At 37.1% G+C, this 24,925-nt stretch overlaps 1 pseudogene; it reads left to right on the top strand.

Annotated features, from left to right (window-relative positions):
* Positions 1–12,529: 12,529 nt before the first annotated feature.
* On the top strand, positions 12,530–22,842 carry LOC149196806 (chaperone protein dnaJ 11, chloroplastic-like; annotated as a pseudogene).
* Positions 22,843–24,925: the final 2,083 nt, after the last annotated feature.

The following is a 24,925-nucleotide window of genomic DNA, read 5'->3' as shown; positions in this document are numbered from 1 at the left end:
GCTGTAATCTTAATAGGACATTGTTTTCTACCACCCCTCCTTTCGCCACCTTTTTTACTCTCCAAATTGTTTTGAGGCACAAAATTGGTGTCTAACCACATGTCACATCCTTCACCCAGGGTTGTTAGCTGAGGGGTGTGTGCCGCCTTCCACATCGTATTCTGATTTGCGTGGCATTGTGACTCAGCCGCCAATGTGGCTTGGATAAAAGCTTCATGTAATGACGTGTCAGACTCAAAGGGGTCCATCAGATTATGTGTAATACTATGATGTCGTTCCAAGGTTTAAAACCTTCCCGCTTACCTAGGAAACTGATTGCAATCAATACAGTTCCCACGTCCCAACCCTCCTCGGAATCACCACCCTCGAGAATGTCTACGACTCCAGGTATAACATGTGTCAGGCCATGTACATTCCCATGGAATTATTTACCGTTTTGACTACCAGATATGTCACGGCAGGATTTAAGTACCACCTGACCTCATGCAGACTCGTCAATTCCCACGCCTTCCCTTAACTGGACCTCACTACCCAAGGGAATGTCAACACCATTGGATCTACCACCTGATTTGGAAATCACCTCGATAACTAGACTGTCCTAAAACAGTAAAGTTACACGTATGAGGTACAGGGGCAGATGTCAGGCGGAGCGTACTAGGAGAATGGATATGGATAGCCGTCACCACCAACCCGTGCCAGCATATGTAAATAGATTTTTTATAATAATAAATGATTTTAAATCCCCCCCTGGAATTGTGTATAAGCGGAATCCGGTAGCGACCCTTCCTGGAAAAACCAGTCAATCCCAATACCACTATCGAGTCTGTTTAGGACTCAGGTCCCTCGCAACAGCAAATACAATAGCATCCCTGGAAAATCCACCATCTGTATCCAATCCTAATGGCAATATTTTTACAGGGACGAGATAAGGAGAAGAAATTACTCCACTCATACCACCATCGCTCCAGGAGGCGATTCAGCAGACCTGAGGGAACTAACTATGTAATAGAGGGACATGATAAGGCAAATGGATACTTGCATACTAACATTCGGACATCAGGAAGAGTGATCACTGAATAAATGGTTATGCCCTTTGTAAAATCACTATTCGAAAGGGAAAGCTGGGATAACCCTAATAATATTGTTTAAACTAGAAACAGGTTACATGGTTTCTGAATAACTGGTTATGGCCTTTCTAAAACCACTGTCCGAAAGGGAAAAATGGGATAACCCTGATAATATTGTTTAAACCAGAAACAGGCTACCAAAACCATTTAAAGGGGGAACTTCTGAAACGAAATTTATGAGATTTTACTTAACTAAACCAAAATTTCCTTATGACATAGGAATTCGTCCCAATTAACTGTAAATAAATACAGTATTGAAAACCCCCAATACAATTTTTCCTGCCCTAACCTTGAAAATTCATAGTATTCTTAACTTTAATCGCAAGAAGGCATACCTTGTTCCTTATTGCACAGTGACATTGTTGTTCCCAGGCCAGTTTCAGGTACACGCCTGCTGCTGAGCCATGTGGTTTCCAAGATGGAGCAATATTGCATTTCACCTCAGCTGATATAGCCTCTTTACCGCCTTTGTGTTTTCTTTGCTCTGTAACATATGCGAGAACTTTAAAACACCGTCAGGTGAGATGACAGACTAGGCAAGGAACTGTCGACCTCACCGAGGACATTGATAAGCTCAGTGGCAAGCTTCGCCAATTTCACACACACAAAAAACACATGAACTGCTTTCTCTATTAATCACACAAATTTGATTAATTACAATAAACCTAATGTGGGGTATTTATGTTTTTTAACTAGGGACTCAACTAATTTTCACTCAAACTAACTTCAACATGTAAACACACACTAAATTTAACTTTCTTAAATATAAGACTGAACTCAAACTAACACACTTGACTCAAAACAAATCAACTCACACTCTAAATCTAGAATACACTGCATGCTAGAGTGATTAGTTATTTTTAACAAAACCAAAGTAATGGGGTGTCTAATTCTTATTGAATAGATGGGAAATTTGAATTTGGAGAAGAACAAAAATAAGAGTATATTGGGATGGAAATCATGGCCATTTATCTTTTTAATTGGGATTTTAGATGACATTTTTTCCACATCATCATCAGGGAGAGGGAATGTGATTTTTGTGTTTGGCTTCTCCAAACAACTATGTAGTTGCAGGGTAAGTGCTTAAAAAATATTTTATTGTCTATTAGTGTTGCAATTCATGTCACTAAATAATGAATTAAAGTTGTCCTCCTCAAGGATCAACTGAGTTTCTGAATATGCTTTAATCTGTGATGTTTTTAAGTGGAAGTAGTTTGGAATACAAGCTTGAATACTTTTGATACTATAAAATTGAGGATGTTCGCATTATTTTTTAAATGGGGGTCACAAAATTAATGTCCACCTGCACATGTGCTTAGTTTGTGTGAATTGGTCTAGTTTGAGAGTGGGTCTTCCTATTATTTGTTCAATTTTGATTACCCATTTTCCTCTTATGCTAGTCCACTAGGTTGTGTACAATTTCTATTATGGATAACTAAAGTGTTTTTTTGGTAGGGCGTGGTGTTCACTATTATTGTAGGTGCAAGTGTTTCTAGAACCTTAAGTGGCACACATTCATTGGATGGGAGGAATTGATTGGAAAACATTGTGCAGGATAGACACGCTGAAGATGTTTGTGTTAAAATAAAGTTCAAACACATGCCCTTTCCTAATAGGTTGTGGATGGACGATGAAGGTTGGTGGGATAACATAACATTAACAAGCTGCAGAGGCACCATTCTAAATCGTCGAGACTGAGATTGTAGCAACTAATGGAGTGGCAATGTCGGGAATTATTTTTGTCTCAAGTTTTGTCTCTCAATAATTTAAAAGGATTGAGACCAGTGAAAGCTACGAGATCTGAGATTCGAGAACATGATATGATAGGAATCCTTGCACGTAAGTCGACGAGAGAAGAATCTCCATCTTAGAGATTTATACCTTAGAATATTGGGAAGGAAGCCTTTCACAGTTAGAGTTCAAATCGGTGAGAGTCAAGATTTAGTATGGTGGTCACAAGGGTTAGGTTACATGAGGCCCACTTCTTTGCATTGGTGTTAACGTGAAATGGTCACGGGGCATATGTTTATAAATTTAATTCAAAGGAAGTTTTGAGAAAGCGCTCTCCCTTAGCGCCCATAATCTAAAGTTCGGCTTTGGTGGCTATTATTATGAAGAGCACTTGGACTTGGTGGTTTTGAGAAATGCAAGCACTCATTATCTATTATTATTTTCAAGACCTTGACTTTAGGATTTGATGTTTATTTTTAAAAACTAATGCTTTATAGGTGATCACTTTCACTATTCAACAAATTTTGCCAGACCCAACCAATTTACTTCACTAATTCCATCAGATGCACATAATCTACAATCCAAGCATTCTACCAATCCCTAATATTTATGTCAATCTTCCCTCAAATCTACAAATAATATCCATGATCCATTGTGAGTGGAATTCATATGGTTGAAGTCACCAATTCTAATTTCATGCTGCCTTCAGAGGAGAGGAATATGTAACAGGTATATTCAAAAAATGTCTATGACTTGCTTTCTATCGAATCACTTTATTCCAATGCTAGTGGTTGGTGTAGGTGGTGCGAGAAATCCTTCACTACAAACGACATAAGTTCAAGTATGCCTTTCATTTTTTTAATTGAAATAATAGTACATCTTTGACAAGTTAGAAAATTTAAAAGGTGTACCAAATGCCCGACTGTTGTATCCCGAGGCCCAACTTCTCCATAATTTGCCAAACAAATAATTATATGCCCATGCAATGAGGAAGAGAACTTTATATGTGGCATGTCGCCTTAAACATTAGTGCAATAATGCCTTCAATGTTAATTCGCAAAGGAGTAGTATATATTGTGACTCTTTGGAAAATCTAGTGCCTCGAAAAGTGCTTTTTTTGGCATCCCTCTTGCTGATGTGATGTCACCAAAACCTCCTCTCACCCATCACCCCTTTACCTGATCACCTCCTCTCCCAGCTCCATTAAATCCACTCTTCCAACCTCCGCCTATCCAAATCCTTTCCGCACCATTTTCCAAAGTTCTCCAACAAAGCTCCCCTTTTGCAACAAGCAGAGGAGAATACCGACATTGTGTCGACTGAGTCAATGCAAATACATGAATACCTAGTCGCAGTGAAGATCCTGCAATGTGTGGTCTTGATTTATATCTGCATGTTTAGCCCTGGTAAGCCTAGGCCTTGCTAGGCTCAACACATTCTTTGAATAACTGGCATATGATCTGTGAACTGGGTCATGTCAAGGTCTGTGAACTGTGAACTCACAAATGATCTATGAATTAGGTCAGTTAGGGTGAACATTGATATACAATATATTGATCCACGCAATGTCAACATATATTTACATTTATGGGAATCTCTATTCTAAATTCTTACACACTCCAATTGTTATATCTAAGATCTTCAACGTTCAACGCATAATTCTATCCTAGGAATATCATTGAGAATACATTGAATGCTTTTAATTGTTTTATAATTACATTAGAAAATTGAAAACTCAATCTGCAATGAATTTTCATTTGCAGATGTCATTAATAAGAAAATTTGTAGATTAGATTCCAAGTAAAAAGTAAAGTTTAGATCTTACAGTCTGATTAATAGTGTCTAGTTACCATTAGAAACATTATTGTTATGAAACCAGCTCACAAAAAGATAGAAAAGATAAATCAACGACTTAAAAATTAGCCTCTTTGAGGGGGCAACCTCCTTTACATTACAAAAATGAAAAATTCTTCGATGATGCAAATGACAAGACCTCCTTTCTATATATAGGAGTCTAAGGGGTCATAATATAATCAGATCTAACATAACAATAAGAATGTAAGGGCATAACAATAACAATAGTGGGCTTCTATGGGGCACAATAATAATAATATGGGGACTACAGGGGCCCAACAATATAATAAGGGGGTTGCACTAATAAAAATAAGGGGTTACACTAGTAGTGTAGAGACCTAACGGGCCCCTCTCCTTCAAAAAGTGTTGTCTTCAACACTTGAGTAGTTATGGATGCTTCTGTATAAAATTCTCATTCTCCCATGTGGAATCTTCAGCGAGTAAGTTCTTCCACTTGATGAGATACTCTGAAATTGATCGATTTCATAGCTGTTGAGTTCTTCTTTCTGTGACTTCTTCAGGTTCCAATATGATTTTTCCTTCCTCGTCAAGTTCCGACAATATTGTTTGAATTGGGAGCTTGTCATTTATAAACTTATTTAAGCATGAAACATGGAAAAATGGGGACACTCGGGAAGATGCAGAAGGCTCCAATTTGTATTCCATAGTACCAATATTTTGCAATGCCTTGTAAGGACCATAATACTTTGGTGATAATTTATTATCCTTCTTAGCTTGCTTGAGGGACATTTGTTTGTAGGGTTGTATTCGTAAAAATACATAGTCGCCTATATCAAAACTTCTTTCGCTGCGATGTTGATCTGCCTGTTGTTTCATTCGCTTATGTGTGAAATTGAGGTTATCCTTTATGAGTTGGAGAACTTATTGTTGTTGAGGGTCTACCTTAACACCTTCATGAGGTACAATATGACCCAAGTATTCCACCTCTTGTACTCCAAAGAAACATTTGGAGGTTTTTGCATATAATTGTTTCTCGTCCAATAGTCTGAGCACTCTATCAATTTGTTGAAAATGATCCTTCCAAGAATTGTTGTAGATTAGTATATCATCAAAAAATATTAACACAATTTTTCTAAGGAAGGGTTTGAAAATGGAATTCATTAAACCTTGGAATGTAGAAGGTGGATTGGTAAGGCCAAAAGGCATAACCAAAAATTCATAATGACCCTCATGAGTTCTAAATGTTATTTTCGGAATGTCTTCAGTCTTCATTCTAATTTGATGATATCCTGCATGAAGGTCCAACTTGCTGAAGTAAATTTCTCCATGCAATTCCTCCAATAATTCATCAATGAGAGGAATGGGAAATTTATCTTTAATAGTGAGCTTGTTGATCTCTCTATAATCCAGACACCTGCGCCATGATCCATCCTTCTTGTGCACCAATACTACTGGAGGAGAGAAAGAACGTTGACTAGGTTGAATTATACCAGCCTCTAGCATTTTTGCAACCATACGTTCAATTTCACACTTTTGTGCAAATGGATATTTGTAAGGCCTGATGTTTGGATGAAAAAATCCTGGAAAATGAATAGCATGATCATGATCAAAAATAGGTGGGAGGCCTTTGGGAGTCTCAAATACCTTGGAATGATTGTCCAAGACTTTTTGGAGATCTGGAGAAATAGATGATTTTGACGTGGGAACCTCTAGAGAACATAATTGTGCAATTACGCCACATTGTTCTTCCTTTATAAGCTTTGTCATGCCGTTAGAGATGATTATATTTGCTGGTTTCCCTGCGATGCCCCTTAATTTAGCTTCCTTTCCTTCTGAAAAAAATTCAAGAAGAGTTCTTGAAAATTAAAAGTTATCATACCCAAAGATTGTAGCCATTGCACTCCTAGTACAACATCAACACCACCTATTTGAATGGAAATAATTGGGCTATTCAAAACATATTCTCCCATGGATAGCTTGGTATTATGGCACTTTCCAGAGCAATTTATGGTTCTTCCATTTGCAACCATCACTTGACACTCTGGTGCTGGATATAGGAAGAAATTCAATTCCTTCACTATCTTACAATGAATAAAATTATGGGTATTGCCTGAATCAATCAACACTGTTACCTTTTTCTTCTTGATATGTCCTTCTACCTTGATAGTTTGTGGAGTGGTAATTCCTTCTAATGCATTAAAATATATCGTCAGATTCATTTCTTGATGATCGATGTGATCTTTCACTTCTTGAACCTTTTTCTTCTTGATATGTCCTTCTATCTTGAGAGTTTGAGGAGTGGTAATTCTTGAACTTCCGGAACTGTTTTGAGGCCCTAAACGACGTTTTTTGGGAAATCTAGGAGCAACATGGGTCCATGGACCGATGTTGCTCTTCCCAAAGTTGTAGTGCTCGGATATATCTTTCTAACAAGCTATTGTACATGTCAAACGAAGATCGGGTGCCAAAGTTACGACCCCGGGAAATTGATGTACCAATTTACCCAAACGGGGCCCACAATTTGGCATTTCATCTTCTAGGGTTAGGTTTTGGGATGTTAAGAGTTTTCCATTGTTTCTCAACAATAAATAGGCCTTTGAGCCTCATTATAACACAATTCAGAGGCATGTATCTACCACATCTCTTCTCAGAGATCCGCTACCATCGCCCTAGATGGTTTATTTCCATTTCTGTTTGTAAGCATATTCCAGTATTTTACAGTAATGAAATGAAGTATTATTTCTGTTGCATATCAATGTTTATAGTTATCTCTGTAATCTATTTCCTTCCTATTTAAATTTGGATCAGTGGTATCAGAGCGGTCTATTTTTTCTTTGTTTTTCTTTGCATGTCCCCAACGAGATCGGGATATAAGGAGTTAGGGCTTGAACTGGTCGAACCTTTGCAAGACTAGCCTCGCAAATCTCGATGGACTCCCATGGTAGATGAAAAGAAAGACGAGGGGGTAGTGGATCTTATCAAAATCTTGCTTGAAGAAGCCCTCGAGCAACAAAGGAACGCGATGATGGACAGCTTTGCACAGATCCTTCAGTGGCTACCTAGAGGTGACGCATCTGCTTCCAACAGCTACTCTGGAAACGCCACACCATTTAAGGTACAAGTTAATTTTGAAATCCCCATCTTCGATGGTCAAATAGACGCAGTTGTCGTAGATAAATGGTTAAATCTACTAGATGGGTATTTTTTTGTTCATGAATTTTCGAGTCGGGAAAAGATTGTTTTCGCTCTTCTCAAAGTAGCCCCCCATGTCAAGGACTAGTGGGAAACCTACTGCGAGCAAAAGAATGAAAGTACGGGCTCACTATTTTCAGCAGCACCCACTTGGGATTCATTCCAGGATGCCGTCAAGGAGCAGTACTACCCTATCAAAAGCTATGAGGAAAAATACATCAATTGGACCACATTGCGGTAGGGAAGGGACCAAGATGTGTCGGAGTTCACAAACAATTTTCATACCCTTCGCATACAGTTGGGTATTAAGGACTCTGAGCTGCATTTGGTACTCAAATACTGCGGCTACCTACACAAATACATCCAGGAAGAGATGGAGTTCCTGAACATCTCCTCGCTCGGCATGGTGTACCGATACGCTATCAAAATCAAACAAAAGTTCAAACAGAAGGAGCAAGACTTTGGATCTGCAAATCCAAAGACCAAAGGACAAAGCCAAGGTGGGGTGACCCAAGACAACTTGTCGAAGCCACAAGAAAGGAACAACACCATGAAGTCAAAGAAGGACACAGGAAAGTGGTGTGAGTTCCACAAGAGCCCCACTCATAACACAAGTGAGTGTCAGACCAAGCAGTCGCTGGTGCCCGAGTTGAAGGCTTCAAAATCAAGTGCATGTTCCGACCCTGAGTTAGAACCCAACAAGGGGAATGGCAAAGGGAAGCAGATCATTGATGCAGAGCCTAGTGTCACTGTTGCCACCGCCAAGATCCAAAAGAATGAGCTCGAAGACCCAGAGGAGGGGAGCGTCTTTTCCACTCATAGATGTGGGTGAAGGGTTCGCCGTTGCAATTCATTATTGATAGTGGCAGCCAAAAGAACCTCATTTCAGTAGAGGTTGTGAAGTGATTGGGCCTACCGACTACACCACACTCACAGCCGTACAGTATCGGGTGGCTTCATGAAGGACGAGATCTCAAAGTTCGCTAGCAGTGTCGCCTTCCCTACAGCATCAAGCCCTTCACAGACGAGGTATTGTGTGATGTTACAGCTCTGGATGTTTGTGATGTATTATTAGGTAAGCCATACTTGTGGAGGCGACATGTTGTGTATGAGTCAAGGCCTCGCGCTGTCATTATTTCTTTGAATAATTCATTATAAAGGATAACAGAGGTAGCCCCAACTACCGCCACTTCTTTGATCCCTGCTAAGAAAGGCAGCAAGCTCATCTCACAGACTAGGAAATTTATTTTTTGTCTGGTTTGCTCCCAAAGTAAGGGGAAGGTCGTTGCCACATCCATGACCCCCGCGAAGGGTTCCTCCATGCAGCAGCAACAACAGAGGGATACAGTCATGACAGAACACAGGAACAACTTCTCCTCACCCACAGGGGTACCACACAAGTTTCAGGTGGGCAAAAAAGTTTGGTTGCATCTGTAGAAAGAATGACTTACAAGAGCCCATCAGAAGCTTTGACCACTTTGACATGGTCCTTATAGCATTACTAAGGCTATGGGAAATAATGATTTGGAGCACAACATTCCTCCATTCCTTTGCTTGCACAGAGTGTTCAATGTGGACCATAGTCAACCATGCTTCCCACCATTACTAGACACATCAAAGATTGCAAAACAGCTCATCCGAGAACAAGTTCAAAAAATGGAGGAACTCAATGCAATGGGGACCATTTCTTCCTAAGGGGGGAGGAATGATCCAGGTGGATGTTGGTGGCCACCCACCTATCCCATTTGGACCCCCACAACTATCTCTTTCAGTTTTTCAGTTTCCTTAATTGTAGCACAATTTACTATTTTTAGTAGTTTTTTCAGGTCCTGAACTTCCAGAGCCGTTTTGAGGCCCTAAACAGCGTTTTTTAGGAAATCTGGGAGCACCATGGATTGACGTTGCTCTTCTCAAAGTTGTAGTGCTCGGATGGATCTTTCTAACAAGCTATTGTACGCGTCAAATGAAGATCGGGTGCCAAAGTTACGACCCGGGAAATTGATGTACCAATTTACCTAAACGGGGCCCACAATTTGGCATTTCATCTTCTAGGGTTAGGGTTTGGGATGTTAAGGGTTTTCCATTGTTTCTCAACAATAAATAGGCCTTCAAGCCTCATTGTAACACAGTTCAAAGGCATGTAGCTGCCACATCTCTTCTCATAGATCCACTACCATCGCCCTAGCTGGTTTGTTTCCATTTTTGTTCGTAAGCATATTTTAGTATTTTACAGTAATGAAATGAAGTATTAATTCCGCTGCATATCTATGTTTATGGTTATCTCTGAAATTTATTTGCGTTCCTATTTAAATCCGAATCATCAGATTCATTTCTTCTTTCTATGGGGTTGGTTCCTGGTGTATATCCTCTTCTTTTGACGTTTCTTGATCCTTTTCTTCCTCATCTTCACAATTGATGTAAAATAATTTCTTCTCATCACACTTATGATCTTTAGTGTATTTTCTATCACAACTGTAACAAAGCGCTTTTTCTCTTTTTTCTTCCAATTGTTGTCATGTAAACCTTGTAGGTTGTGGAAGGCTAGGAGCAAAAACACTTCCATATTTATAGTTGTGAGTGGTAGGATTCCTTGTTTCCATAATTCCACTTTCAATTTTTCTTGCCAACCTGACTACCTTCTCCAATGAATCAGGTTCCTAGAGACGAACCTCATGTTGAATGTTATCCTTTAAAGTCCATATGAAGACATTAATCATTTGCTTCTCTGGAATATCATTCACCCTTATATTCAATTTTTGTAAGTCCTCAATGTGCTCTACCATTGAACCTTTTTTTTTTAGATTTATCAATTGGCTAAGGAAGGTGTTACTCTTTGTATCCTCATAATGTGATATCATTTCCTCCATGAAAATTGACCAAGTGACAAGTGGTTTACGAGAACAAAGACATTTATACCATAAAAATTAATTCAGTTTTAAATATAAATATGCAATATGTACCTTTTGTAATAGTTGTAGACCATGTAGATCAAAATATTTCTCCATTTGTAGTATCCAATTTACTAGATCCTTGTCATCAAACTTCCTCATATTGATTTTTATTGATCTTAGGAGCTCGACCTTGAATCTTCTGTATCTCTATAATTTTAGATCTCCAAGGTCTGAAACTGCGTCCTACAATAGCCCTCTGAGTCCTAGTTCTAACCTTGCAAGTCTGAACAAGATTGGACTCTGCAAGGAAGAGTTATGTGAAATCTCCCATGATGACCTGATTATAGACTTGGTTCAGTAGATCGAACTTGTACGAAATGCCACGTGTCACTATTTCAGCTTTAGGACCGAAAACCAATACACAAAAAATTACAGTCCGTCCTCTTTTTTTGACTTCTTACGAAATTTCAATCTGATGCTCAGAGAGAAAGTTATAACGATTTTCCCAACGTCACCTGTTTGGGATGTAATTCGGGAGCCTGCAGCAACCCTCAATGTCTTGGACTATATCTCCTACAATGTAGTGAAACAATATCTGAGATTCGAGCCCGAGCTTCACCAAGTTTTCGGCTCAAATGGGGTTTAATTTCAGAGTCTGAAACTTTGTACAAAAACAATTATAGCAAAAATTCCACGATAACCTGTTTGAGATGGAATTATGTAGCTTGCAAAAGCCATAACTCCCTTAGATCATATCTCCGAAAATATAGCGAGACAAGATATGAAATTCAGACCCAAGGATCATAGCGATTTCAGCTCAAATGGGTTTTTCTTTTAGCTTCTGAAATGACGCAGGAAAAAAAGTTATAGTGAACATTCCATGATGACCTGCTTGGAGCACCGAAACCCTAGAATCCAAAGCTCTAATACCAAATGTTATGAAACCAGCTCACGAAAAGATAGAAAAGATAGATCGACGACTTAAAAATTAGTCTCTTTGAGGGGGAAACCTCCTTTAATTACACAAATGAACAATTCTTCGATGATCCAAATGGCAAGACCTCGTTTCTATATATAGGAGTCTAAGGGGTCATAATATAATCGGAGCCGACATAACAATAATAATGTAAGGGCACAACAATAACAATAGTGGGTTTCTATGTGGCACAATAATAACAATATGGGGACTACATGGGCCCAACAATATAATAAGGGGCTTACACTAGTAGTATAGGGACCTAACAATTACTTTCTAGCTATGTTACCAAATCCATGGGACCAAGGGGGCCAGTTGATCATAAGCGTATTTGGTTCCCCAGATTTGTCGAGATCCACTTTGTGGCAAAAGGCGCAAGATGGTGGAGTGGAGTTAATGCAGCGAGAGAGGAGGTGATGGAGATGGGGAGAGGAGGTTATAGAGATGGGCACCAGTGAGAGAGGGGCAACGGGAGGTGCCAGTGACGTCACGTCAGCCAAATGGATTCTAGAAAAAAGCAATTTTAGAACACCAGATTTTCCAAAAAGTCGCAATGTAGATTACTCCTAAATCCACATAGATTTGAATTTCAATTTTCCAACATACTTTTCACATTTTGAATTTTCCCGCCCAGACTAATGACTCATGAGTGTCGATATGGCTTCCTTCCTGCTTGCGTTGTTGAGCATCATCAACCCCAATATAATCTAATACCTCCACTTCTTTCTCTCCATTTCCATTCAATTCATTTTTTTAAACTTGTCTTTCCATTCAGTCTCTGTAATATATAGAGAATTATGGGTTTTTCTAGAACTCATCCGGTGTTGGAGATTTATAGTAGCTCAACACAATCAATCTCTTGCAGAAACAATAAATTCATTATTATCATCATCAGATTTTGAGGAGTCATTGCCTTTGCGATTTGGAAGACAGATTGGGATGAAAACGGTATTGCCTCTAAAGATTTACTAGAAAATAAAATTTCAATCTGGAAATAAGAGAGAAATGCCATTTGTATATGCCCAGGTTCAAAACTCTCAAGGCTGAGATCAGTTGAAGATGAAGAGTACCAACTATTGCAGTATTGATTTGTACCATGTTCTGGGATTATTGGTTGGGGCAAGCGAGGAAGAAATAAAATTATCATATCGAAAATTGGCCAAACTCCATCACCCAGACATTGCACCCTCTGATGGGAAGGATAAATCTTCCCACGATTTCATGGATATACAAAGTGCGTATACAACTCTGTATAATCCTCGCTCTAGAGCTGATTATGAGCACCAACTCATCACATCCATGAAAGTTCGTAATGTTGTTATTTATAGAGGGAAACAACGGTGAGGACAAAGCTAGGAAACTGATTAGTGTTGGCGATGAAGATTGATCATTACGTGAATAATTACTCCAATAAGGCATTATATGACCATTATGTTTCTCTCTGAGATGTATGGAATTGAGTGGATGTATATATCATCAGAATTAGTAAGCATATCATTATATATATCGCCCCGACTGCTAATCTATTAATAATGTGTATATATTTTTAGGTGGAACATATGCAATTATATTCGGGATCATTGATTTTAAGGATGATTGATTGTGCATAATTTCACTTCAGTCGTTACATACAATTCAAGTCATATTTTGATTAAGTATATGGTCATTACAGTGGCTTGGTTTTTGTATTTATACCTACCTTGATTTAGTTATGAATGGATATATGTTTTTAAAATTCATTAAATTTTATCAAATTTCAATATTTTTTTAATTATATTTTTATTTTTAAATAATTGAATTTATTTACACATTTATAAATACATTTCAAATAACAAAAAATTATTTCCACATTTAAAATTATATCATGAAATTATAATAAAATATTAAAAAACTTTATAAAAATCTACACCACAATTTTGTTTGATAAAATTTGTGTTAATTTTTTTCTATTATTTAAAAAAAAAATATTTAAATATTCAGAAAAACATTTTAAATAACAAAATAAAATGAAATGGACATCTAAATTTATATCACCAAATTATAACAAAAATATTGATTATTGATTTTTTTTATATATATAATTATATTTGTTAGGAAAAATTTGGGTACAACCGGATTTAAAAATTTATAACATTTTATTACATTTTATTGAAAGATATTATACACTTCAAATTTATAAATTGTGAAATAAACTTGTACATTTCCATATTGATAAACTATATAATCTTTATCCAATACAACTACAAAAGTTCTAATGATTATAATAAAAATGTGTTGGTCCACTATAATATATTTTAGTAAAGATTACACAGCGAGAAAAGGAGCAAATGGTTCAGCCTTATCAATCTTATCTATATAATTTTTTTAATTATTGTATTTAATATTCTTGTTCTGCCATTGTTTTGGAGTTATCTATGATTTGAGATTATCAGTTATTTTAATATCGATTATATTTATATAAATTTGTTTTATTTAAATTTATTATTTATTAATTTTTTTTTTTTATAAAAATGGTTTGATTTCTTTGTTATGGGTGTGAATTTGAAATTAAAATGTGTATATACGGCCTGGAGTATGCCGTAAAACTGCTTCTGCTTGGCTAAGAGCTCGTCTTCCTCGGACGTAAGGAAACAGGTTAACGGCCCAAGACCCAGAGGCATCTGGCAGGAGTGAGAGCCTGCTCCCGATTACGGACCACCAGCAGGGTTATGCCAGGTGGCGTGGTTTTCCTATTTAACAGTGATGAGTCAAACCCAACATTCGCGGATAGCAGCCAGAGATGGCTGTCCTCACTGTTGGTTTGACACCTGAGTTGATAGGTTTTACCACCTTCGGAAAAAAAAAAAAAATGTGTATATATGAGTAATGAAAGAATCTTATATTTTTATATAATTTAATTTTTTCGCTCCTCGATATTAATTGGATTTAGTTTAGATCATTTTTATATTGTTTATTGGATATAGTTTAAATGATTAGTAGAAAGGTTGTTATTTTTTTTATAAAAATTTAATTTCTATGTGATATGTTGAATTTATAATAAGTATTTCTTTAAGCCTGGTTGCTTAAACAATCCCATATATATTATTTTTATTGAACATTACAAATATTTCTTATATATATATATATATATATATATATTGAATAATATCTGTTATGGTACAAAGTAATGTAAGGTAATTAGTTGTGGATTTGTTCAGAATCCCAAATAAGTTCTCCAAAGGCTCAATAATATGGAAACCAATGATAAGAGCCTTCCTCTTGATTTGAAAATCTATTGCATGGCTTGTAGAGGATGGCCATTAAATAAGAATAGGATGCAACCCCTGGGAAGGTGCAGGTAATGATTATAGCTCATATATTATCCTCTCTTCATCGTTTTAATATTACTAGCCTAACATATGTCAATGCCCATCCCCCTAGCAGTAGAGGTCATATTGGATGGAAGTAGACTATGGGACTATGTCTAGTAGCAGAAATAGTGGAAAAATGGGATTAGTACATTGACTTGTTGGTGGAGAATCATGCATATAACAAAGGCAATGTTCCAAACATGCATGTTTGGTCAAAAACTACCCACTCAGGAGATTTCACTGCCACACTGGGTTATAAGGCATGGTTCGAAGAATAGTTCACCAAGGAAAGAAGTTGGTGGTGGAGGTATATATGGGGAGCCAGTGCCCCTTTGAAAACCAAACTCTATGTGTCTAGCTCTTAGTGACTGGTTACTCACCTAGGACAAGCTAAAAAGGCACAATTTGTTTGGTCCCAATTAGTCTTCCCTATGTAAAGCTTTAGAAGAGTCTCATTCCCACCTCTTTATGTGATGTGGTTATCTATCTTAGGTTAGTGACTTTTTGTGGAGAGATTTTAATCCTAAGTCAAGGTGGATGGGCTCAAATCTGGTTGATTCTTTTAAAATGTGTTGGCCCAATGAATACTTTTCTTCATTCAAAGGTCTATGTTATCTGCTTATTGCTTTTGTTTGGTGATCACGAAATCATGTCATTTTTCAGGATAAGTTCATTCCCCCCTTCTGTATGTTGTAGAGATCACTTCCCTGGCTTAGGAATTCAAGGCAGATCATCCATTACCTAAGCAGAGGATCCCATGTATGTCTGAAATTATTTTTTTTTCTCCCTGGGGATTCTTCGATGGTGCCAACCAAGGTCATCCTCCATGGTGTTGTGTCGAGGTATTCTTGTACTTATGTCACTACTATTCCTTATATGTATGATATGCCCCTTGTAGGGGGTCTAACAATGAAGCCGAGTTTGTAGCCTTATGGGTTCTAATGAAAGTGGCCCAAACAAAAGGTACTTCGAGTCTCCAAGTAAGGGGGGATTCAAAGATATTCATTAATTGGGTGAACCACAGGGTAGGATTGAACATAATTGGACTGGAACCTTTATTGTCAAACATTAGGGTTGTTCATAATTCTTATCAACAAATCAATGTTTATCATATTTTGTGTCAGCTTAACATAGAAGTAGATGATCTATCCAAGGAAGATCTCCATCTTCCAGTAAGATCGATTAGACTCCAGGAATTTGCAGATGGTGAGGAGATTGAGTCGATGTCATCCAATCTCTCCTTTTAGCTTTTTGATATCTTTATGCACATTATTTATTTGTTATAATTTAGGCAAAATATGTGGACACGAGGTTTTACTCCCTTGAGCTTTTGGTATCTCGAAAGTAGGGAAACAATCAAAGATTTTTGCCTAATTAATATATAATATTTTTTTTTAGAAAAATATGCATTGAATAATAATAATTAAAGAAAAAATAATAACAAAACAAGAAAAAAATAAGTATAAACAACTTTGTTGATTTTATATTATCATAAAAATATTTTGCGAAGGAAATGAGGTTTCTGGCCCTGTAGTTCATTAGTTCTAAATAGGTGCCAATGTATATCCATGACACCCTTACTCCACTCTCCACATGGCTTACTGGGGGGCTAACAAGGTGGAATACTCATCCAACCTTCCCACTTAGCCAACTTTCATCAACTAGCATGAGGTCAACATGCGTCTAGCCTCATGCTCCTACTTTTCACTCTTGTCACCAACGTTTCCCCACCTTCCCCTCCTAGACCAATTGTTCTCCCTCGTACATCCCCTTCCTCCTGAATTCAATCTACCGATTATCTTTCACCATCCCAGTCTTTCTGCTCTACTCTCCCAGCTCCTCCATCAAGATCTTCTCAATGTGATCTCCTACCCCCCTCTGGCAATGCCAACCCATGTGTATCATCATTGACTTTATCATGTCCTAATGCTTCAAGAAAACATAAACATAGGATCATTATCTAGAAGAAAAATACATTTTTTTTTAGTTATGGATCATAATATTCAACTTTCATAGGTTTTGAATCTATCTAAAAAAACATGGGCAAACCCATCTGTTGACAGTGCTAAAGTGGCCAAAAATAAGGTGGTCTCCTCATAATGAAGTCCTAATTATACCTCACACCATTTGGGATAGGAACTCCACCTGGAATATGGCCTTGACCACTATTACAGATATCTTAAGGATATGCCTCGACTACAACAAACAACACAAGAGATCATACACATAACTTTGAGATTAGCGAGTAAGCTTTGTGAGACACCATTTTCAATGTATAAAAGGGACTTCCATGGAGAGGAGAGAGAGAGAGAGCCTCTAGTAGAAAATTAATAATACTATCCTAAAAAAGACACACAAGAGGAAGGAAATACTCATTAGTTAATGATGCAGGAGCATTCAGCTTAGAAGAAACATTGTATTTTTGTAGACATAGGGGGGTCTTGTGTTTTAAGAAATTTGGTTTCCTAAGTGTTGAATTAATGTAATTATAACGGTTTTGAGTGATTTTAATGAGAGAAGCTAGAATAGGGATTTAATTAAGTATAGTGAGACATATTTGTAAATGTTCTCAAATGTTGGAGACCATGAGAGATTTAGGATAGTGAAAGATTTGAGAATCAATTGTAAATCTTAGATTTAGAGTTAGTTCATGATTTTTTGGATTAGAGAGGATCCTTAGAGATAAGGAAGAGATTTTAGGATTTTGTTGAGAAGGTTATGGATCTAAACCAGGAATTGGTTATAGAATCCTTTTGTATAAATGTAAGCTAAAAAGGCAGAGAAAAAGTTAGTCAAGTTAGTAGTTAGAGGTGTGAGTTAGAGGTTTGATTGTAAGCCTATGGGCAGGTAGGAAAAAAGAGGCCACTGATTAGAATATCAAGTTAGAGAGAGAGAGACTCGTATGTAAATATTTGTTTATCAATAAAGAGAATTCGATTCTGAATTGTGTAAGTGTGTGGATTGAGTAATCGAAGGATAGATTGTGTGTGAATTAGAAGTTTCTGCATAGTATATATATGTAGGTAGAGTTTGAGTAGAACACAAAGAAGAAGTGAGGATGAACGATCGTGGTTTGATCATTGAATCCGATCAAAGGATCCAAGTGAAGTTCAGGGATGACAGTGATTAAGAGTACATGGAGTTAAGTCCAAGAGGGAGTTGTGTTGCAGAACAACCAAAAACCAGAAACCCTGAAGTAAGCCCGAAACCACAGAAGAACACTGAAGAAATGGCATAAAAACGAAGTAAAGGGAAGGACGAAGAAATGAGGTGACGATGCATAGGAGTCGTTGGATCAGCTATATCAACGAACGAGATTGTTTGCAATAAGCAGCCAGGATTAAGTCATGTAGAATGGAGTCAAGAAATGAACAGCAGAGATTAAACCCAAGTGCTTGCAGAAGATGAATCATAGAAGTTGATATGGATCGTCAAATCAACAGATCCGTTAGATTGACGGTTATCGCATGGGCAAAATGTGTGAGCGTTAATGTGCAAGAAAATTAGTTTCGTACATGGAAATGGTTTATTGGGTGGAGAAAAAGTAGTAAGTGGTAATTCGGAGTTGTCACCTGATTCCATTAATCAGTTGACATGTAACACGCTGCATGAGAGAGAAAACCACTTTATCGGGTGGGTAATATTTGTGCAAGTGGCTCACCTGATATCATTGTTAACCGTTGGATCAAATGGGTTTTGATCAACGGTGGAGGATCACCAATTATTTTTTTTGATTGAGTGAACGAACAACTGTCTGATTGGAAGGTGAGATCAATGGTGGAGATTGTAGCCGATAAGGCTTGGACCTGAGCAGACCCGAGAAGTTTATGGATGCGGTTTTATTTTCTTTGGGGTCCAGTCTTGTGCGTTGATCGACGTTCGTTGGCAGATTATGTGTTATTTTGTTGTTTGGTGATTGGTCGGTTTTTTGTTAAACCCACCAATGTAAAGGCTTCCAATGTAAGTGCGGGCCATAACCCACAAGTCCACGTATTAATTTTTTAAAGATGGAGCCTTTAGGCAGTTTTTCCGTCATCATTTGGTATCAGAGTATAATTGTGGTTGAAACATTTGATATCAAAGCAGCACAAAGAAATTCTGTGTGAAAAAATCTTTGAGAAAATTTAGAACAGAGTTATGTTTTAAGATGTGTATCCAGGCAAGAGGAGATCAGATTCTAATCTGACAAGTAGTAGGCACACAGGGATAAAGTGCAGCAGAACTTGCAGATGCAAGGAAACAAAGAACAATCCATTCAAAGTGCAGGTGAATGGTAGAACAAGATCATGCAAAGATCTTGAAGGTAGCAGCATAAGAAGGTGAGAAGATTGCAACAACCTAGAGCAAGGAGTGCTCAACTGATTCCAGAGGAAAGAAGCAGCGAGATGCCAAAAGACTGAGCTCAAAGGAGAGAAGCTTAGTGAGGCATATGTAGCAAGAAGGAGACTTATTATTGCAAAGGTATTGTTGCATCTCAAAAAGGAAATTCCACAGAGGATGTGGGTAGAATTGCTAAGGGATGAAGGAAGCTGGTAAGAGTTTCTAAGTGAACGAAGAAGTGGTCAAAACCTAGTATTTCATTAGTGATTGAAATACAAGAGGATAGTTGTGTTCTTAGAAGATGCAGATGAGTTGAAGCCTAGAAGGAGCAGAGAGAAGTGCTCAAAATAGGTTCCAGAGATAGAGAACCAAGTGCTTGCCAAAAGACAAAGTACAGAGGAAATCTTGGTGAGGTAAGTGGCAGCAGGGAGGACTTGTTGTTGCAGAGGCTTTAATGCAGCTCATAGTAAGTGAGTAAGGAGCTCATGAAGATAGAGATGGAGAACAAGATGACTATTAATATTCATAACAGAGGTTCTGAGGAAAACCACAGCAGAAGAAAGGTAAATAAGGAAGATGTCAAGGCAAATGGAAAGAGAATGAGTCAAGAGGAAATTGACAAAGAGATTGTTGAGATGAAAGAACAACTCAATGTATTAAGGATGATACTTGAGGAAAACCAAAGACTAGGTTGGGTATTAAAGAAGAATCCAGTGAAGTGGTCTAAGTTACAGAGAAGGCTACAACAGAGGCAAGTAAAGTGGCTGATGGAAAAACTCAGAGAAGCTGAGTTGGAAATGGAAGTTTCCATTTGTGAACCAAAGCAGGGTGAAGTTCTGGGTGAAGAAGAAGGAATTATTGATGATTTTCTGAACTGTTGGACAAATGCAGACCAACAGGAGAATGTAAAACCTTATATTGTTGAATCTAATAATTTTAATGTGATTACACGTTTTTCAGAAGATGAGCAATCTTTTGAAGCTGTCAAAAGTATGGAAGAGTATATTTCAGAAGATAAAAACTCTGAAGTAAAGAATGATGGAGAATGTCTCTCGAATGAGAAAAGCAGTGAATTATTGCAGCAGAAAAAATTTAGTAATACATTGATGTTTGAAATTGTGACAACATAGGAAAAATTTCTTCTAAAAGGAGATGAAATTCAGTCTGAAGAACTGATATGTGAAGCAACAGTTGAGACTGTTGAACCTTGTAATTTTCAAACTGATAATTTTTTTATAAATGCAGGAATCATAAGTAATGATGAAGTACTTATGAAGTGTCAGTACTCTGCCATTAAGTTCACTATGGAAAAAGAGGTTGATGGTTGCCTCCCCTTCTTGGATATTCTTATATCTAAGAATAAGGATGGTTCACTCTCCCACTTAGTGTTCCGGAAGAAAATGCATACTGAGTAGTATCTTCATGTCGATTCCCATCATTTCCCTGCTCAAAAGTTGGGTGTTCTTAACACCCTCGCTACTCGTGCCCTTAGGATTTCTGATAGGGAGAGCTTCGATAAGGAGAAATCCCATCTCCTTAATGTCTTTGTGGAAAATGGCTATAGTAGGCACCTGGGTCAGAAGGCTTTCCTTAAAGCCTCTAAAAATTCATTAATTAAAAAAGAACCCAAAGAGCGCCGGCTAGGTGTCCATCTTCCCTATGTCCAGGGAACCACAGACAAGATTGCTCGGATGCTTAAGAAGTATGATATTCCCTCTACCTTTGAGCCCCTCAAAACTATTCGCAAATCCCTCCGATCGATGAAAGATCCCATTGACCCTAAAGACATGAAGGGTGTCTACTTGATCCCTTGTTCTTGTGGGACCCCCTATATCGGGGAAACAGGGTGCTCCATCCATCAAAGGATCAGTGAACATGCAGTGGACCTAAGACATGGGAGAACCAACTCTTCAGCGTTAGCAGAGCATGTGGAAAAGACCAAGCATCAGGTTTGTATTGAGGAGGCCAAGGTTATTGCCAAGGTTGCGCAATTCCATCACTGTAAATTCAGAGAAGCTATTGAAATTGAAAGAAGGCCGAACAATCTCAATAGAGATGACGGCTGGAAGATCAGTAGCTACTGGATCCCTGCCCTTTCTTCCTAATCTTGCTTATTTATTTATTTATTTTTTATTTTTTTTGAACTTTCTCTAGCTTTTGTTGTTTTCCCTTTATTTCGCAGGTCCTTATCCTTGGAGCCTTGTCTTTTCCTTCCTCCTAGGGTTTCTCCTTTGGCTCAGTGGTTTTCTTATGGTCCTGTTCTTAACCTTCTTCTTTTTAGAATGTGTCGCTCTCTCTATTTATTTTATTTTATTTTATTTTTTATTTTAATTTTTTATTATTATTATTATTATTATTATTATTATTATTATTATTTTCAATTATTATTATTATTATTTTAATTAATTAATTAATTAATTTTTTTTTTTTTTACCTGATATTTTTTCAATATTAGTACCTTTTATAACCATCTACTTTCTTAATTAATTTATATATATTATTATTATGATTATTATTTTTATGTTTATTTTATTTATTTAGTTACTTTTTATTTTTATTTTATTTTATTTATTTATTTTTTCCAATATTTTATTAATTCTAACTAACTTTTATTAACAACTTATTAATATTACTATATATATACTATATATATATATATATATATATATATATATATATATATATATATATAAGAAAGGTCCTTTATATAACTAATTTCCATTTTAATACTTAATAACTTATAATTTTTAATTATTAAACAATACCTTTTTAACTAACCATTGACACCAATTAAAATTATTTTATATTTTTATTTATTTTTATTGGTCACCTAATATAACTAAGTTCCATAAAGTTTATTTAACATAAATAAATAAATAAATTTATGATCCTGGTCCTAAAGTCAAAATTAGTCGTTGGTCAAGATAGTCGTTGGAGGCTCTGCTCAGACTATTTAACATGCTAAGTTGGATATGTTTCTTCAACTTGTCCTCACGATGAACCACACTAGTTGGTTCGAAATGCGTCGACAAATATTTTTTGCATGTGATTTACGTCAATTTTTTTTCTTATAAATGTTATGGATCACATAAGCCTCAATTCAACCAAAAATTGAGTTACTGGAGTATTTGCTGGGAAATTCAGAGTATGTCAGTGTGATTGCAGCGGAAGGAGTTCACTACAGTGGACAAGAGCAAAAAGACATCATTAGAGAAGATGATGTGGAGGGGAGACTAATTGATAGTCTTGAGAGTACATTAGAGAATTCTTTAAAGAGGTTGAATTAGCATACTGATGTGCTGATAGAAGAGGAGAAATCAAAGCAGCATACTGAAGTGTTTCCGAAGGAAGAAGAGGCACTGAGGCCTTATGTTTTTTATTTTAATAATTGTTTTTTGAGTGCAGGTTTAGCTACAGATGCTGGAGGAAACTTGGCATAGATGAGCAACCAAGTAAAGATGGTAGAATAGGATTCTGTGGAAGAATTTAATCCATGGAATAGAGATGTTCAATTGTTGGAGAGAATGCTGGAAGGTCATGATTCAATGCAGAAAGAGATAATCATGAAAGAGAGTAAGGATGAAAGGGAGGCAGAAAAAGTAAGCGTAGGAGAAAAAGTAAGAATAAGCAAAAAAAGAGTAAGAGTAAGAATTCGACAACTTCAAAGAGAAGAACAACAGTTTGAAGAGTTAGTGAACAACGACAACAACCTAAAACAAAGAGAAAGAGGTAACAGTAAGTGGCAGAGTATGGAATAGCCCAAGGATGTGTTGGAGATGGAAATTGAAGAATTGTGGAAGTTAATGATGAAACAGTCCATATGGAGGAGATTGACAGCAGCAGGAAGGATGATCAATTAGAGTTTGAACCTGATTGACAAGATCAGGAAGATGAAACATAAGACAACAGACATACAATAGCAGTAAAGATGTAGAGCATTCAGACAATTACAAACTAAAGTTTATGACCTTGGAGGTTTTCTATCAACATATGAAGACACATGATCAAGAGATCATGAATGTTTTCTACTTTGGGAGTCTGATGCAGGAGCATTCAGCTCAGAAGAAACATTGTATTTTAGTAGACATAGGGGGGTCTTGTGTTTTAAGTAATTTGGTTTCGTAAGCGTTGAATTAATGTAATTATTAAGGTTTTGAGTGATCTTAATGAGAGAATCTAGAATATGCATTTAATTAAGTATAGTGAGGCATGTTTATAAATGTTCTTGAATGTTGGAGAACATGAGAGATTTAGGATAGCGAAAGATTTGAGAATCAGTTGTAAATATTAGATTAGGAGTTAGTTCATGATTTTGTGGATTAGAGAGGATCCTTAGAGATAAGGAAGAGATTTTAGGATTTTGTTGAGACGGTTATGGATCTAAACCAGGAATTGGTTATAAAATCCTTTTGTATAAATGTAAGACAAAAAGGCAGAGAAAAAGTTAGTCAAAGATAGTTAGTCAAGTTAGTAGTTAGAGGTGTGAGTTAGAGGTTTGATTGTAAGCCTACGGGCAGGTAGGAAAATAGAGGCCACTGATTAGAATATTAGGCCAAATAGAAAGAGACTCGTATGTAAATATTTATTTATCAATACAAAAAATTCGATTCTGAATTGTATAAGTGTGTGGATTGAGTAATCGAAGGATAAATTGTGTGCGAATTAGAAGATTTTGCATAGTATATATATGCAGGTGGAGTTTGAGCAGAAGATAGAGAAGAAGTGAGGATGAAGGATCATGTTTTGATCGTTGAATCCAATCAAAGGATCCAAGTGAAGTTCAGGGATGACAGTTATTAAGAGTACACAGAGTTAAGTCCAAGAGGGAGTCGTGTTGCAGAACAACCAAAACCAGAAACCCTGAAGTAAGCCCGAAACCACATAAGAACACTGAAGAAATGGCGTAAAAATGAAGTATAGGGAAGGATGACGAAATGAGGCGACAATGCATAGGAGTCGTTGGATCAGCTAGATCAACAGACGAGATTGTTTGCGATAAGCGACCAGGATTAAGTTGCATAGAATGGAGTCAAGAAATGAACGGCAGAGATTAAACCCAAGTGCTTGCAGAAGGTGAATCGCGGAAGTTGATCTGGATCATTAGATCAACCAATCCGTTAGATCGATGGTTATGACATGGGCAAAATGTGTGAGCGTTAATGCGTGAGAAAAGTAGTTTCGCAGGCGGAAATGGTTTATCGGGTGGAGAAAAAGTGGTAAGTGGTAATTTGGAGTGGTCACCCGATTCCATTAATCAGTTGACACGTAACACATCGCAGGAGAGAGAAAACCAAGGTAATCCTTGTGCAAGTGGCTCACATGATATCGTTGTTAGCCGTTGGATCAAATGGGTTTTGATCAACGGTGGAGGATCACCAATTAGTTTTGTTGATTGGGTGAACGAACAACCGTCGGATTGGAAGGTGAGATCAACGACGGAGATTGAAGCTGACAAGGCTTGGGCCTGAGCGGACCTGAGAAGTTTATGGATGTGGTTTTATTTTATTTGGGGTCCAGTCTTGT

This window comes from Pinus tabuliformis, chromosome 2_2, assembly GCF_031772625.1.
Source record: "Pinus tabuliformis cultivar Carrire ecotype Pingquan chromosome 2_2, CPIR1, whole genome shotgun sequence".
Lineage (NCBI taxonomy): Eukaryota > Viridiplantae > Streptophyta > Pinopsida > Pinales > Pinaceae > Pinus > Pinus tabuliformis.
Note: the sequence above shows the minus strand (reverse complement) of the source record. Positions and strands in the feature narration are given on the sequence as shown.